This window comes from Lissotriton vulgaris, chromosome 8 (assembly GCF_964263255.1).
Source record: "Lissotriton vulgaris chromosome 8, aLisVul1.2, whole genome shotgun sequence".
NCBI lineage: Eukaryota > Metazoa > Chordata > Amphibia > Caudata > Salamandridae > Lissotriton > Lissotriton vulgaris.
In genome coordinates, this window is record NC_141696.1 from 424,512,707 (window position 1) to 424,527,588 (window position 14,882).

The window sequence follows — 14,882 nt, forward strand, 5'->3', positions numbered from 1 at the left end:
GGCAATGGAGGAGTGGGGGTTTAAAAATATGAAAGAAAAAAAGGCAGCAGGGGAAGCAACGAAATAGCAGTGGAGAACTAAGAAGCATCACGGAGAGCGGGGGGGGGGGGGGTATTTGAGGGAAAAAGCAGCACTCAAGTAACAGAGCAAAAAGAAACCTAGAGTATTACAAATTTATGTAGTACCCTAAATGCAAGCAGTGGAAGGACACAAGTCTTCTGAAAAGAACAAGTAAAGAAGAAATGCTCCAGAAGTAAGACAAAGAAAGTATTGGGAGGAAAGTAAATGAATAAGAAGCAAAGAAAAGAGACTGAACAAAACCATCCAACGAAAAGCAAGGGGTTTCCCCAAAGTCCACTGTATTAATACTTTCTAATGTATTTGAATGAACAGATTTCAACTACAACCAGCTAACGTTGTCTGCAAGCAAGACCTAAAAAATCAACGCACACAAGAAAACATCCAACACTGCACAGATTGGCCACATAGTTATCAATGCAGCCATAGATAAACAACACAGCACATGCAACATAATGTATTAAACAGTAAACCTTTAACATCCAACAGAGCTCAGATAAAATATAGCTGAATATCACTCTGTGGGAAGTGCACATGTTCTATCCAATAATTCATTGCCAACCAACCAAAGGTACACTTTGAACATAGATACTTACACACAACTAACACCGACCAGGTAAGCCTGCTGGCAAATTTAATGGCTCCCTAACACCACTAGTAACTTTTAATTTAAGAACAAACCAGAAAATGCATAAAACAACTAACCCACAACATTAGCCGCCAGATTGTGGCAATAACTTCAGTCACAAACATTAACTCCATAAACCGTCTATCATTTTATTATTAAAATCCATCCACTCCAAACAAAACAACCACTAAAATAACAGAGAAGCTGCAGCTGCTATTTCTTTCCAATCGGACTCCAGATGATACCATATTTCTCTAGATCAGAAAAAGGGTACAGATCGAAGTGGCACTCTGAGACCATAGTAATGACATACTTTGAGTAATGTAAATATGTCTAAAAAATGCAATCCGTAGAACCCGTCCGCCAGCCCAAACACAAGTTGAGACACCTCTCTAAGGTGACATCAGTATTCCATCTGTGCCTGGTAATTAATGTGAGGATCATTAGCCGCAGGTTAGTCAACATTTGTATAACTGGTTTGCAAGGCAGCCACTGACGGATATCCTACAATGTACACGTAATGACTTAAATAAGTCCCAAATAACTGCTCTAGTAAGCCTTGGTGTGCATTTTCTCTACCAACATCCTTAATCTTGGTCTTCTGAGTAAAAGCTTGCACCTCAGAGAAAGTGCGGATGACTGCCAACAACGGATGCGCTTACAACACAAGATACGCTGAAAAATAAACCATTAATTAAGGAAGGCGCCAAAATCCACGAGGATAAAAACAGCATGCATGCTCAACTCCACAAGCAAGTGTGTATGCTAATCTTACTGTGATGGAGACTGAAACCAAAATAAGAGCAGGCTATTAAAAGGGTGTAAACAAGGTTACGTGATATGCATTACACTATGTCTTGCAGCTTTTTAGCAACTTTCCCTTTTCACCACTAATGCGGGAGCTCTATTTTCTGTCACACGATGCAATGTGATATTTAAGTGCAACTGCACTCTCGAAAGTAACAACAAAAGCTTAAGTCAATTTGAAAACGAGCACACTCGGGTGGTCATGGTAAAAATGCGACTAAAATTCAGTAGTATCTACGTACCATGTCAATGAATCGAATCATTTTAAATGTACAGTTAAGACCCTAGAAATGCTTAAAAGAAAGATACGGGACAGGTGGCCGACATAACATGGTTTACTTAATTTCCCATTTTACTGTGATCCATGATATTTCAGTCTTAGTTGAAACAAAAACGCATATAAATAGAGTTCAAAGTCTCACAAAGGCAAAAATCAATAGGATGTTCAAAACGCTCCTAAAAAAATATTCAAAAAACACTTCAAATTGTGAACACTTACAGAAATGTTCCAACCAAGCAAAAAGGAGTGTTTGATATGGGTTTACCACTAAATAAAACAAAAATATCCCTAAGACCTAATGTGGTTGCTTATTTTCCCACAAGGAATTCTGCTAAAGGAGCTAAAAGCTGTAAAGTTGAGTATATTAAGGTAATAAAAATTAGTGTGGTAAAGAGACGAGGACAGGTTAAGGCGCTATGGCTACTGCTTCAAGTAAACATAACAGACAACATTGCTTTAAAGCACATGGCGCCTTCTCCATTTCTGTACTCAAAGAGCAGGGCTATCCATTCACCTCGGGTGTCATTACCAAGTATACACATCAACATTTGGGCAGAGCTACTGAGTAGAGGTCATTTGAGGGAAGGGGTGACCAAAAAAAGAAATAATCTGAAATGATCTGTTCCACACTGAGTTAAGCAGTATTATATAAAGTTCCTTACCTTTATAATAAGGAGCATTTCTAAGCATACAAGGATACATGCCAATGGGCCACTCATAAAATTAACATTTTAGAAATATTTTCAATTACAATGACATGGATAGTAAGCAAAAGTGGATAAAATCCCTTAACACGTTAACACAAAATCACTTTAGCAGCCCCCTTAAATGCGACTTTGCAAAGCTGGAACATACATTTGCCAAATAGCTTTAACAATTATCTATGAACTTTTCCAGTCCGTGGTTTGTAATTGCAAAGCCGAAACCACTACAGGAAGGAACAGGCACTGGATCTTGCTTTAAAATGGCATTACCCGATCTTTGGGCTTTGCCACTGCACATTACTAAAGCGTTTGCATCGACAAATTGAAAAGACAAGCATTGGCATAGCCAATAGGTCTCACCTTTGGGACCTTATAAGTATTTAGTTAGTGGCAATTAAGTGCTTTGGGATGGGTGAAGCGTGCAGGCGAAAGGGGGAGAATAGTTTGCAAATTGAGAGCTTAACAGGAAAAGGGTGGGGATGAGATTTGGCTTATGGGCTACAGCTGCCGCTTTTGGAACCGGGTTGGAGTCCAGACGTTTCTTTAACACCCTGTGATCCTGGGCAAGTCACTTAATCTCCCCACACCTAAAGCAAAGTTAACGTGCCCTTGTATAATATATACATGAATGGCCCTTGCACCAACTGAAGCTAGATACAGTGCCCTTGCAAAGACCTAAGTTACTGGAAGACTAAGTCTTTTCAGTGCAGTGTTTATGAATGATGCATCCATTTTCGACTCGCCATGTTCTGTGCTTAGTTTAAGTGGAAAAGAGACAGGGTTCTAATGTTCTGTTATGTATTTTAGAGTTTAGTTATCTCAATAAGATACATATAGGTGGAAAGTAAAACTATACATATGTTTTACCTTTCCTCTTTTATAAGTTACTTTTTCATATTGTGCGTTTTCTTATTCTTCTGTTTCTGCACTCTTTTAAGACAATATTTGTTCAACTATTTTATTTTTTATTATCTGGATCTAGAGTCTATTAACAAGTACCGCAGGGATGGGTAACTTTGAACCCTGCCCTCAATTGGTGCACAAACTTCAGGGATTAACACCTGTAAGCATGGACCGGGCCACACTGCGCATTGCACGGGCCTGGTGCTCTGGAAGGACTAAGGGCGCTGTACTCTGACAACGCCGCTAGGAGTACCGGAAAGGATATGGAATTAGCAGCAACTTGATAGCCAATTCCATTCTTGTGCCCTAAACTATAAATATGGGATTTAAAAAAAGTCTAATATAGGTTTTTGGCTGTCCTCTCAACACACAGCAGCCTCTTTGTACATCTCTGTAACCCAGTCTGGTATAAGTCACACATTCAGTCCGACTCCTATTTGTACCGCCATTACCCTTACCTACGACTTTTCTTATGTTCAAGCTGCATGAACAAATAAATAAGGCCCGGAGCACATGCTACCAGCCTGGAGAACAGGAACACCTGCAGGAGACCGGCCAACAGCACGACCTGTGTGGCTGACATAAGCCAAGAAGGTCGAAAGGCAGTGTGGGGTCACAGAAAGGACCCGCACCACAGCGCCTTGATAGCTAGACCAGCGATGCTTCCTTTGTAGATATACTGTTATGGCGCGAACCTTAAAGAGGTTGATATGAATTGCTTTGGTAGTGTTCCTGGCCAAGTCATGAACTCTAGGAGTAAACCAGGACTATTCCTAGAATTCAGTAGATACCATGTTTCGCCAAGTTGCAGCAGAGCATTCATTTTTTTAGTCTTTACAACAAAGCATTGGTATTTTAATGATGGCACTGGCTGCAAGGGTGGGGGTGCTCACCGGAGCTATGAAGTACCGGCCCTTGCCAGTACAACAATATCTTTTTAAGAACCACTTCCTTCAGAGCCGCAAGTGGGCTGTCTGCCCCTTAAACAACCTTGTACAATGAGCAGTGCATTATTACCCAAGATAAACATCTCCACCTCAGCAAAGTGCTCTAAGGGCCTTTAAAAAGGCAAAGGCCCTCCCCAGTGATTAAGGCCCTGGAGAGAACCAACCTCAGGTAAACAAGGACATGTCCGACCAGGCCCAAGGGGCAGAAGCTGGAAACACCATCTGAGAGGCTACGAGGCACTCTTACTGATAGTGTATTGTAATTGTATTTGTATAGCGCCTTATAGCCCTTTGCTATCTCCTGTGATGTCAAAAGTGCTTAAAAAGAATGAGCCTTACTGCTATGGAAAAGCCACCCTGGAAATTGTAAATTGTAAATTGTTGTGTCTTGTAAAGCGCACTGCTACCCAGAGGCCTCGTAGCGCTATAGACCGCTGGGGAACCCGTCCTGGCTTTCCCTGTGAGATAGTCCCTCCTGGGGGTCTCCAAGGTGAAACCAGGCATCCCCGGCGTTTGTGTGGGGCCGTTGTGGAGATGAGGCAAGCTAATGCCCAGAGTTGCCGAGTGTGCTCCCTGGTCGGAGTAGGCACCAATGCGAGAATTATCAGTCCGCTGATCCTGGTCCAAGACCCTGCCGCGTCGGGGATCGAACCCTGGTCCCAGGCCGTTCTCTGCACTCGGGTCTGCCGCCTCTAACCATTGAGCCACACCTCTCCGAAATAACCCGTCCCTTCCCCTGAATGAGTCAACCTTTGAGGCATATCAGTTTAAAGCTAAAAAACAAACTGCAAAGTAAAGACAATCGCAACAAATGGGAAAACGTACTAAACACAAGGAAGGCATTACTTCTGATGCAAAAAACAGCTAACATATTACGTAACCCACTGGGAAACTCAAACACTGACGCAGCACGACGAATAGTTACAGCTGGCTGAACAGCAGTTCGTATCCTAGAGAATAGCTAATGAGGCCTACGAATGCTCGACATGGAGAAACACTAATTTTTATTTTAAATAATTGGTAACAATAGGCTAAGCTATCAAGACCGCCCTAACAATGTCTCTGGGCTCAGTAGTAGCAGGGTGGTGTGTCACATGTTCGAGCATGTGATTGATTCTGCCTCAACCTATTGGTTTGTTGGAGAAACTGGGCAGTCATTATCTATAATTTCTCTTTAGGCTTGTCCACAATCCATATATTGTGCTGGAAATAATATTGCCCCCTCCTCCAACCGATCCCAGCCCTTAACACCAAGATTGAACATCAGCACTCGTATAACCACTATAATTTTGATAAATATCCCAACCCACGTTATTGAGAGATAAACTACAAGGGAAGCAATCATAGCAAAAACAGGAACGAGTGAAATATGGAAACAATGTACTTTGCATCAGAAGAATCAGCGGAGAGGCAGAATGTAGAGAGTGATGGGAGAGAAAGGCAGCAAGATGGACAGAGTGGCAGAGAGAATGAGAACGAAATTCAGGCAGGAGGGAGGTTAGACATTGAATGAGCGAGAAAAGAACAAAAGAAAGGAGGATGTGACGAGGAAAAGGGGAGAAATATTGAGAAACAGTTAGAGAAAGAGGGGAATAGAGACAGCTAGCAGTTAAGAGAGAAAAAAGAAGAGACTGAAAAGTGAGTTAGGAGAAAAACATATAATGCTTTGAGAGTATTAAGCGCTACAAGGCACAGCTGAACCTCTGGTTGCAATTATTTGACGCATTACTTAACCGAATAGTCCTCATTGCTAGAGACATGCGGGGATTTGCCATCATCCAAAATTAAACAAAGTGGACACTAGCCCAATCCAAAAGATGGATTTTACCCTCTTTCTGTAAGCAAGTAATAGCAGAAATTCGAATGCCACCGCCCGCCAAAAATACTTGCCAGGCAGACACCAGTGATAACCGACTAACGTCCTGTGGTAAAAAGCCGATAACCTTACAAAAAGTACACCCTGATTAAGAAAAAAGTACTTCGGCACCAAACGAACGCTGAAAGCATTGCATATAAACTGGCCACAAAATAGTGTCTGCACCACAAGAAAAGCAAACAAGGAAGCCGGGTGGCAAATACACACAAGCACGGCACTTGTGCTTTGGCTTGAGATATTTACCGCCAAAGCACGAGTGCCGCGATTGAAAGCAAAAAGAGTGAGTGAAGAAAAACGTGGCCTGTGCTCTGCTTAATGACTGTTTTGAAGCACACTCGTGCCTGTGGTGGCATCCGCCTTTCGGGAGCGAGCAACAGCCAATTAGAATGCAACGCAGCTGCTCGCTCCCGCAAGGTGGATGCCGCCACAAGCACGAGCGTGTGCTTGAAAATGAGCAGAGCGAAGGCTAAAGGCCCTCCTATGCAGCACATGCGCGCTGTGTAGGCGAGACCTAAAACACATAAATGCTGTTTTGCTGACGCAGAACAGTGTCTGCACAACAAAAGAAATGTACATTGCAGCATGATGACGCATGTGTGTCACCATGATTGCGCACTTATGCCTCATCAGGTAACGGGTGCCACTTTTTTTTTTTTACTTTTAATTTGGCTTTTTAAGATGGCGTGTGGAAATCTTGTAATGGTAAATTCAAAATGTATGTGGAAAAAAATATCAAATAGAAAGGGGTGGCTCAGTAGCAAACTGCAGCTGCCAGGTCTCCTCCACCCCCCCCCCCCCCCACGCCCCCCTCCCCAAAAAAGAACACTTCAAATTACTTATTTTTTTAACTTTATGGGGAGGACACTGAGCAATTGTGACAGAGCGAGGGGACAGCAATAAGGAGAGCTCAGAGAGCAAGGATTAGATGATTTGAGGGGAGAATAAGCACACAGGAAGAAAGCAAGAACATATACGCACTCCCATGGTATGAAGAAAAATAAACAAGAAACAAAAACGAAACAAGCCTTGGCAAGCTCAAAACATCTCACCTAAGCAAGCTATTGCCTTTGCCAATGTTTTTTTTAGACATGTTACACAGTGACATGGCTCTTGAGAAGCATGGCTGAAATGTATTTTACAAGAGTTATGGCATGGCTAGAGCTAGCAGAGTCAGATTTTTAAAATTGTTGGCAAGAGGGCAGGCGGGAGGTATCTCAGCCAGCGCTAGCACCTTTATTTTTCTTAACCTTTTAGCTATGCGCTGCACGTAAACAATGTAAGCAGCTCTACCCATTTTTAGGGGCATTTATTGCTTGGACATACTGCTTCTCATGAGTCAAGGAGTACCTAGATTGGCGGGCTTGTCTCAATTTCTTGCATTGGTCATCATAATATCTTCTAAACACTAAGAGACTATAGGAGACAAACGACAAGACTTAAAATTATGGAGGTGATGGATAATCCAATTCAGTATTTATTGTTCCAGTTCAGAATATATCCACTCCAAGAGCCATATATGGGCAAGAAAGTCTCATGAACACTGCCTCACACTAATAGAGGGTGTATTGAAGGCAGCTTAGAAGCCTTCAAAGGTGATCCTCCCCAAATCTGTCTACTAAGCTTCAACGGTAATCCTCCTCAAATCTATCTATCTGTAAATGTTTCAATCAAAGAGCTTAGATATCTTTGCAACTCGCATCCTTTGAATGAATTTAACTGCCAGATGGTTGCTCCAAGGCAGTGTGACAAAACAAACTGTACACAAATGAGAAATGTGACATTAAGGTAGGCCCTGCTGGATGAGTAAATTCAAATGATGCACAAGAATACAGTGCATGCCATTGGATCTTTCTGGAACAAAAGCAAAATCATTACAATCTCAACAACATAGTAGATGCAAAGCCAAGATCATTAGAAGAGCAAAATGTCCTGTAGGTCCTTACAATCAGTGGGCACTCTCTCTTGCTAAAACACAGCAGGGGGAAGCTTTATTTTAAGCCCTAGACGTTCAGCATGACTGAACAGATCTCCATCTAGAGGACATTGAAACTAAATCTTTAAGTAGGACAGCAATATTGCTAGCTTCTTCCTCCTTGGCCGTCCCCCTTAACAGGGCGCCCTAATTGCAAAATTGTATATATCAGCAGTAGAATTAAGGACCAGAAGATGAACTCTGGACCAGAAGATTCACATGCACATGTATCAAGAGCAAACTGTTATTTTTTTCAAAAAGCCAACCGTTGAAAATTATTTTAAAATGTATTCCACAACTTCTGCAATACATTTAGAGAGCACCTGTATTTAAGTTCCATATTTACTACCATCTGCTGTTTGTAAGGAGGGACTGTTCATTCTGCTGACTTGCCAAGTTAAAAGTTCAAGTTAATACCCTGATTATTCAACTGAAGTACAACTGTGGCTAAGGCCCAGGGATAACAGTTGTAAAAGACATTACCACAGAACGCTCCAGGAAACAGAAAGGTTTCATATACAACAGGAATGAAGGTTGTATTGCTCAATCAAAAATGTTTGTATAATGCTGCATGCCCCAACAGCGCCAACATAGTTATCTTAAGAATTATCAAGAGTGGTTCGTACTTGCTTTTTCATTTTACATTACTACGGAAGACTATTACTCCAACAACAATAGTTGGTAAACCAAGCCTTTTCTTCCATATAGATTCACAAAGACACCATCACTCATTAACATTTTATCAATATGCAGCAGCTGTATACGATAAATCAGAAAATAAGTTATTTCTTTTACTCCCAATGGAGTATCATAATAGGAGTACTCTAATTTATTATTGTAGGAAATTGTCTGTTTCGGACATGGTTAGGCCCTCACTTTATGCCTGGAAAATGATGTAATTTCGACTGGAAGTGCACAGGATCCCTGGCGACCAGGAACCCTGTGCCAGAAGCTCTCTCCCTAAACTGTACCTTTTGTTTCCCAATTGGCACAACTTAAGTACCCCTTGTAAGTCCTTAGTAAATGGTACCCCTGGTACCTAGGGCATGGACAATGAAAAGGAACTCCAAGGGTAGCAGCACAAATTGTGCCGCCCTAGGGTACCCTCACTGACGCCAAGCATCCTGCCTTCGCAGACTGCGATTCTTGGTGCAGACAAAACCGAAGAGTCAACATGGCACACTTCCCTGAGTGCCATACCCACAAAGACTGCATGGGATATATATATATAGTTAAGACACCCTTCTGGCAGGCCTTATAGTCCTAAGGCAGGGTGCAATATATGGAGTAGATCTGCCCCTGCAATATCCGGGCCGATTTTTGGATACTGTAAGTGAACAGGAAAGCCATGAAGAGTACATGGGCTGGACACTCGTCATCCCCAGCTCCATGATGGCTCCACTGTACTTTGGGATGTTTGGTACCAAACATCTCCTCTTAATAAACCTGCACTGATTCCAGTTTCAGATCTATCTGCACACAGGGAACCCCTTAGGGCGTTCCCCGGAAACCTACAAACCCTTAGTGTGGTCACTGACTGGTCCAAGCCAGCCTGTCGCCACTACACAGAATTCTGACTTCATTTGGTGAGTGCCAGCTCACTTAGAGGTCGAGAACAAAGCCTGTCCTGGGCAGAGGTGTTAACACCTTTCCCCGGTCAGGAAGAGTCATCTGGGGCAGGCAGCGTGGCTGCCTCTGAAACAAATCCATCCAGCCTCTTCTGATAGAAGGAGTAGGCCCCCTCATGTCATCACCCCCTTTTTGGAAGGAAGCCATGCGGGAAAATGTAGAAAGAATGGGACGTGTGCCCCCCCCACCCCCTCTGCCAACTCAACCCCTCAGGTGGTGGAGGAGAGGGGAAGAACATTTTTAGTGCCCATCATCTAGAAGATGGTGGGACTATTCCAATCATCCAATCAGGGCTAGGGCTATGCTCCACTCCCCAAGAGGTGGGCCCCCGGTAAGGGGCCCAATGGCTACCTCCCATCACCCCCTTGTAAACGCCCCTAAATTTACTATTTAGGTGGCATCCGCAGACTCTGAACTTGGATTCCACATACACAAGAAGACGAGCAAAGAAATTATGTTGGACCGAGAACTGACAACCTTGTGTTGAACTTTGGGCGCAAACTCTTGCCTGCCGCCTATAGCTCGACATTCGCCATCCTATGTATGTATGTATGTATGTATGTATTGGCATTTATATAGCGCACTACTTACCCGTAGGGTCCCAAGGCGCTTCGACCGCTGCGAAACCCTTCCTGGCTTCCCTGAGAGATGGTCCCTTAATGGGTATCTCCAGGGTGAGACCAGGCATCCCCGGCGGTCTGGTGGGGCCGTTAGTGAAGATGAGGCAAGCTAATGCCCAGAGTTGCCGAGTGTGATCGCTGATCAGAGTGGGCACCGAGGCGAGAGAAGTATCGAGTCCGCTGACCCTGGTCCAGAAACCTGCCGCGCCGGGAATCGAACCCTGGTCCCGGGCCGTCCTCTGCTCTCGGGTCTGCCGCCTCTAACCAGTGACAGCTCGTCTCATCACTGTGTGGCCTCCACAAACCCTGGTGGATCACCACTTCACAAATTGGCAAAGAACTTCCTCAAAATAGAGGTACTATCCCCCTGCTGCCGCAAGGTCTCCAAAACAGCAAAGTCTGGTCCAGCATCGTCCAGCTCCCCAGCCCAACCGACATCTCCATGTGCCATCTGAAGGTACTCTTGTTCTGGAGGGTCAACTCGGCCTCTGCACCAAGTCTTGAGGCCTCAGGACCCACCGGAGCTGCAAAGCACCAACACCCGGGGTACCGGATCCCTTGCTGCAAAAACCTACAAAACTGAGTCCAGGCAGACTCCAACTTTACAGCCAGCACCAGACGAGGGAATTAGGACTTCAGCGACCCACCTCTCTGGGATCACTCCAAGGTGCCAGCTCCTGGCAGAGAGGTGCTTCTTTGTGCGCTGTTGCCCAGCTGTACATCTTCTCTGCACCCAGCCTGAGCATCTTCAATCCAGCTGTACTCCCACAGACTCAGAGCCCTTGCGATCCCTACTCTCTTCTGGCTTGCTTGCAAGTCCCCCCTTTGTTTTGCAATTTACAGGTGCCCCCTTGTCTTTGTAGCGCCAGCTACAGTGACCCCTTTTGCCTTGTTTTTCGAGCCCCCTCTTGCTTTTATCCTTCAATACGCAATGTATTATGCGCAAATGCCCACAACTCTGATTATTGCATTTTACTGTAATTTATTGTATTGTGAAAAGTATTTACCTTGTACCAAAGTTCCTGGTCTAAATATTTATATAAAAAGAAGTACGATTTTTCTAATTTGGTCTCACCTTCATTCCTTGAGTGTGTGTAGCCATTTATTGCCTTGGTGTGTGGGCTTAGCACTCGCCTCTGATAAGCCTAACTGCTCACACACACTACCATAAAATAGAGCGTTAGTATTATCAACATTTGCCTCTGGAAACCAATAAGGGTCTCGCCTACCTCTCTGCATAAAGTACCCTATTGCAATACACTATATAGAGGTGGGTTTCTTACAGTTATATATTTGCCATGACATGCCAAATTTTCTACTAAAGCCACTCATCACTTTTACAACTTTGAAAGGTGGAGCACATTATAAATTAGAAAAGAAGAATAAAATCCTAACCTCAGAACGCTATACAAAAGCTTTTAAAATCTATAGTGGCCAATCGATGGAAGGATATAGTGGAGACATTTTAGAGAATACCAACATTTTATTTTCAGGCCCTCATAAGTCACACAGACAATGAAAGATGTTAATGACTTTTAGAACATTGGAATGTTGGGAGCTCCATTGAAAACAATGGAGTGCTCCGGGCTTATAATGGCTGGTATAAGCCTGGAGCTCCAACATTCCAATGTTTCTTTGTTCACAGCTCTGGCTGTGAACAAAGGCTTCAGGGAGCCTGAGGGGATTGCAATCCCCTCACACTCCCATAAGGCTTTGTTTTTTTGTTAGAACATTCTGTCCTCTAGTGACAGAATGTTCTAATAGCCTTATAGCCCTTCGTAGATGGGCTACACCGCTATTAAAGTCCCTCTCCCTTGTTAAAGGCCCTCGCCTTCGGCTCGGGGCCTTTAACGCTGTAGAGGGCCTTTAATAGCCGGTATAGCCCTCTACGGCGGGGTATAAGGCTATAGTAAACATGCAAAAGAGAAATAAATGCCAATCATAGTAGACAAATCATAACCAAGATGTTGTCTAATTTCATGTGTACAACCTGGTCAAGTACAGGTAGTGCCAATCAAAACAGCTTTTTAATAATGAAAAGCTATGTGCAAGTGTAAGTAATAATGAAAAGACAGAGCTCGCTACATTAAATAAAGCCTGGAACTTTTGCTGACCATACTCTACCTGCACAGTATGTTAGTGAAGTATGGTAAATACCCTTTCGCTATATAATAAAAAAACTCTTATCACAAAGGGGCGGAACGGCAGCATGTGGCCCCAGAAGTGCGGGCACGGCCACACGAAGCCCCAGAGGGGCCAGAGGGTCAGCGCGTGGCCCCAAAGGGTCCAGAGGGGCAGCGCGTGGCCCCAAAGGGTCCAGAGGGGCAGCGCGTGGCCCCAAAGGGTCCAGAGGGGCAGCGCAGGGTCCAGAGGGACAGCGCAGGGTCCAGAGGGACAGCGCAGGGTCCAGAGGGACAGCGCGTCAGTGCAGGGTACAGAGGTACAGAGGGGCAGAGCACCAGCACAGAGTAAAAGGGGGAAGCACAGAAGCGCAGGGTAAAAGCAGGAGTCAATGAGGGGTGGGGTCATGGGAGGGGAGAGCACAACAGTGAAAGATCATGGCCATTAACTATAAAAGGACAAGACCATTTTGTTGTGCAATAACGTAGATCATTAGGGGGAGGGGAAGTAAAACACTGCAAGTCATGGGAGACAAAGTTACAACAGGGAAGGAACTTGAGGGAGAGCAGAACAGGGCAGGACCATGGGGAACTTAGAGCTGGACAGAGCCAACAGGTAAGCAGAGCAGAGCGTGCAAAGCAGGGCAGTCAAGGGGGACCACAACACATCAACAATAAAGCACACTGTCGCCTAGTCTGAGGCATGAATTACAACTATAATAATACATAACGGAGACCAACAGCCTTTTAAAGGGCTATAAGCAGGAGGTGCAGTGAGAAAGGAGGGGAGCAGCAAGGAAGTGAGACACAAGCAGCACACTAATGAGGCAACTGATGTTCCAGGGCCTACTTCACGGAAATCTGCACTCGCCACAACTTTTACTTCTACTTCTCCCTGCTGCAGGGTTGTTTTCATATGGGTCAGGTAGCGTACGTGGGTACAGACTGGGGGACAATGAGTAGGGGCTAGGAAGCAGGACACAAGGGAAAGACCCGTGCTCATGCATAGGCATGGGGGACTATCAAAGCCCAAGCATACTCCACCAATATGGCACTATGCGCTAGTGTCCAGGTGTGATAGAGACGCAACTGGCAGCGTCATTTCGGACCACAGCATAGCCACCTTTCACATGTCAGGAGATGGACCGGTTACCAGTTAAAGAGGATGAGAGCCATTTGCATAAAAGGTATCAAAGTGTTGACTCTGCAGGAAATGAAGGATTCACTGTGAAAGCACTGCAACAGAAGCACAATACTATACAGTGGAACACAAGGAATTTGGGTGAAGAATTATTACCTTGCAAGCGACCAATGCAGAAAACTCTCCAATATTATTGCTTAGAGGCCCTTGCATGCCACTACACACAACACGTTTAAAGGATGCTTGACCTAGGACTTAAACTTGATAGCCTTTTACCTGGTTAAATAAGTGCATGCTAAGGTAACAATCATTTTGTAGATTTCCAGGTAAAGGTGACAAATTACCCACAACCGTTAATATAAAATAAAATAAGAATGATCACGTCTACAAAATTCAAAGCTAAGTTCAGTCAATCAAAAGATTTAGAAGCAAGCTCACAGTAGTTAATGGGTGAATCCTAAGTGTTTCTAAGCTGAGGGATAGTGCAAAGCAGAGACATGAAGTAGGCACAGCCAATGTCATCGGCGTGTCAGGTGGAGGAGTGTATAGCTGGGAGGTGCCAACACCCTTATTGGCCTGTCCATTACTGCAGAGATAGGCAGTTGACCACAATCCACCTTTAAAGCAGGGACAACAACACTTAAAAAATATTTTAGCAGAGCACACCTCGCCTCAACATATCAGCAATGTACGCTGTTCAGTGAATGTAAAATTAGGAAACTACTAAGCCTATTTGGTTGACCCAGAAATATTTGCAAATGCTATCCTGGACAGCAGTCTCGGGAAAAGCATCCACTTAGCCTGTTGCAAAATATGGAGGGATGTCCGTCAAGAATCAAACGAAAACAATTTACCAAGTTAAAAAAAAAAAGGCATGCAATGTCATCCACAGTGGAATACTTCTCCTGAAAGGTGAGCATATATTTAGATGTTTACATAAGGTATGGCACTTTGGTACCTTCACAACAGCTCCAAATGAAATGGCTATACATTCCAGCAACAGGCTATTAACAGCACGCAGTACACTTCGAAATCATCATTTCTAATATGGGCTGCATTTCAACTGTGTGAAATCTAATGAAGAAAAGTACTATAAGGCATTCTTATTTACTGCAGAAACAATTCTGATCACTGGATAGTTCCAATAAAAGCAACCACACAACAGAGAACATTATGT

The 14,882-nt window shown here is 44.0% G+C and overlaps 1 protein-coding gene across 5 annotated transcripts in view; it reads right to left on the reverse strand.

Moving 5' to 3' along the window:
* HERC2 (HECT and RLD domain containing E3 ubiquitin protein ligase 2) overlaps nt 1-14,882 on the reverse strand; it is a 1,676,463-nt gene that overhangs the window by 1,519,432 nt on the left and 142,149 nt on the right. The gene's annotated exons all lie outside the window — the stretch shown is intronic.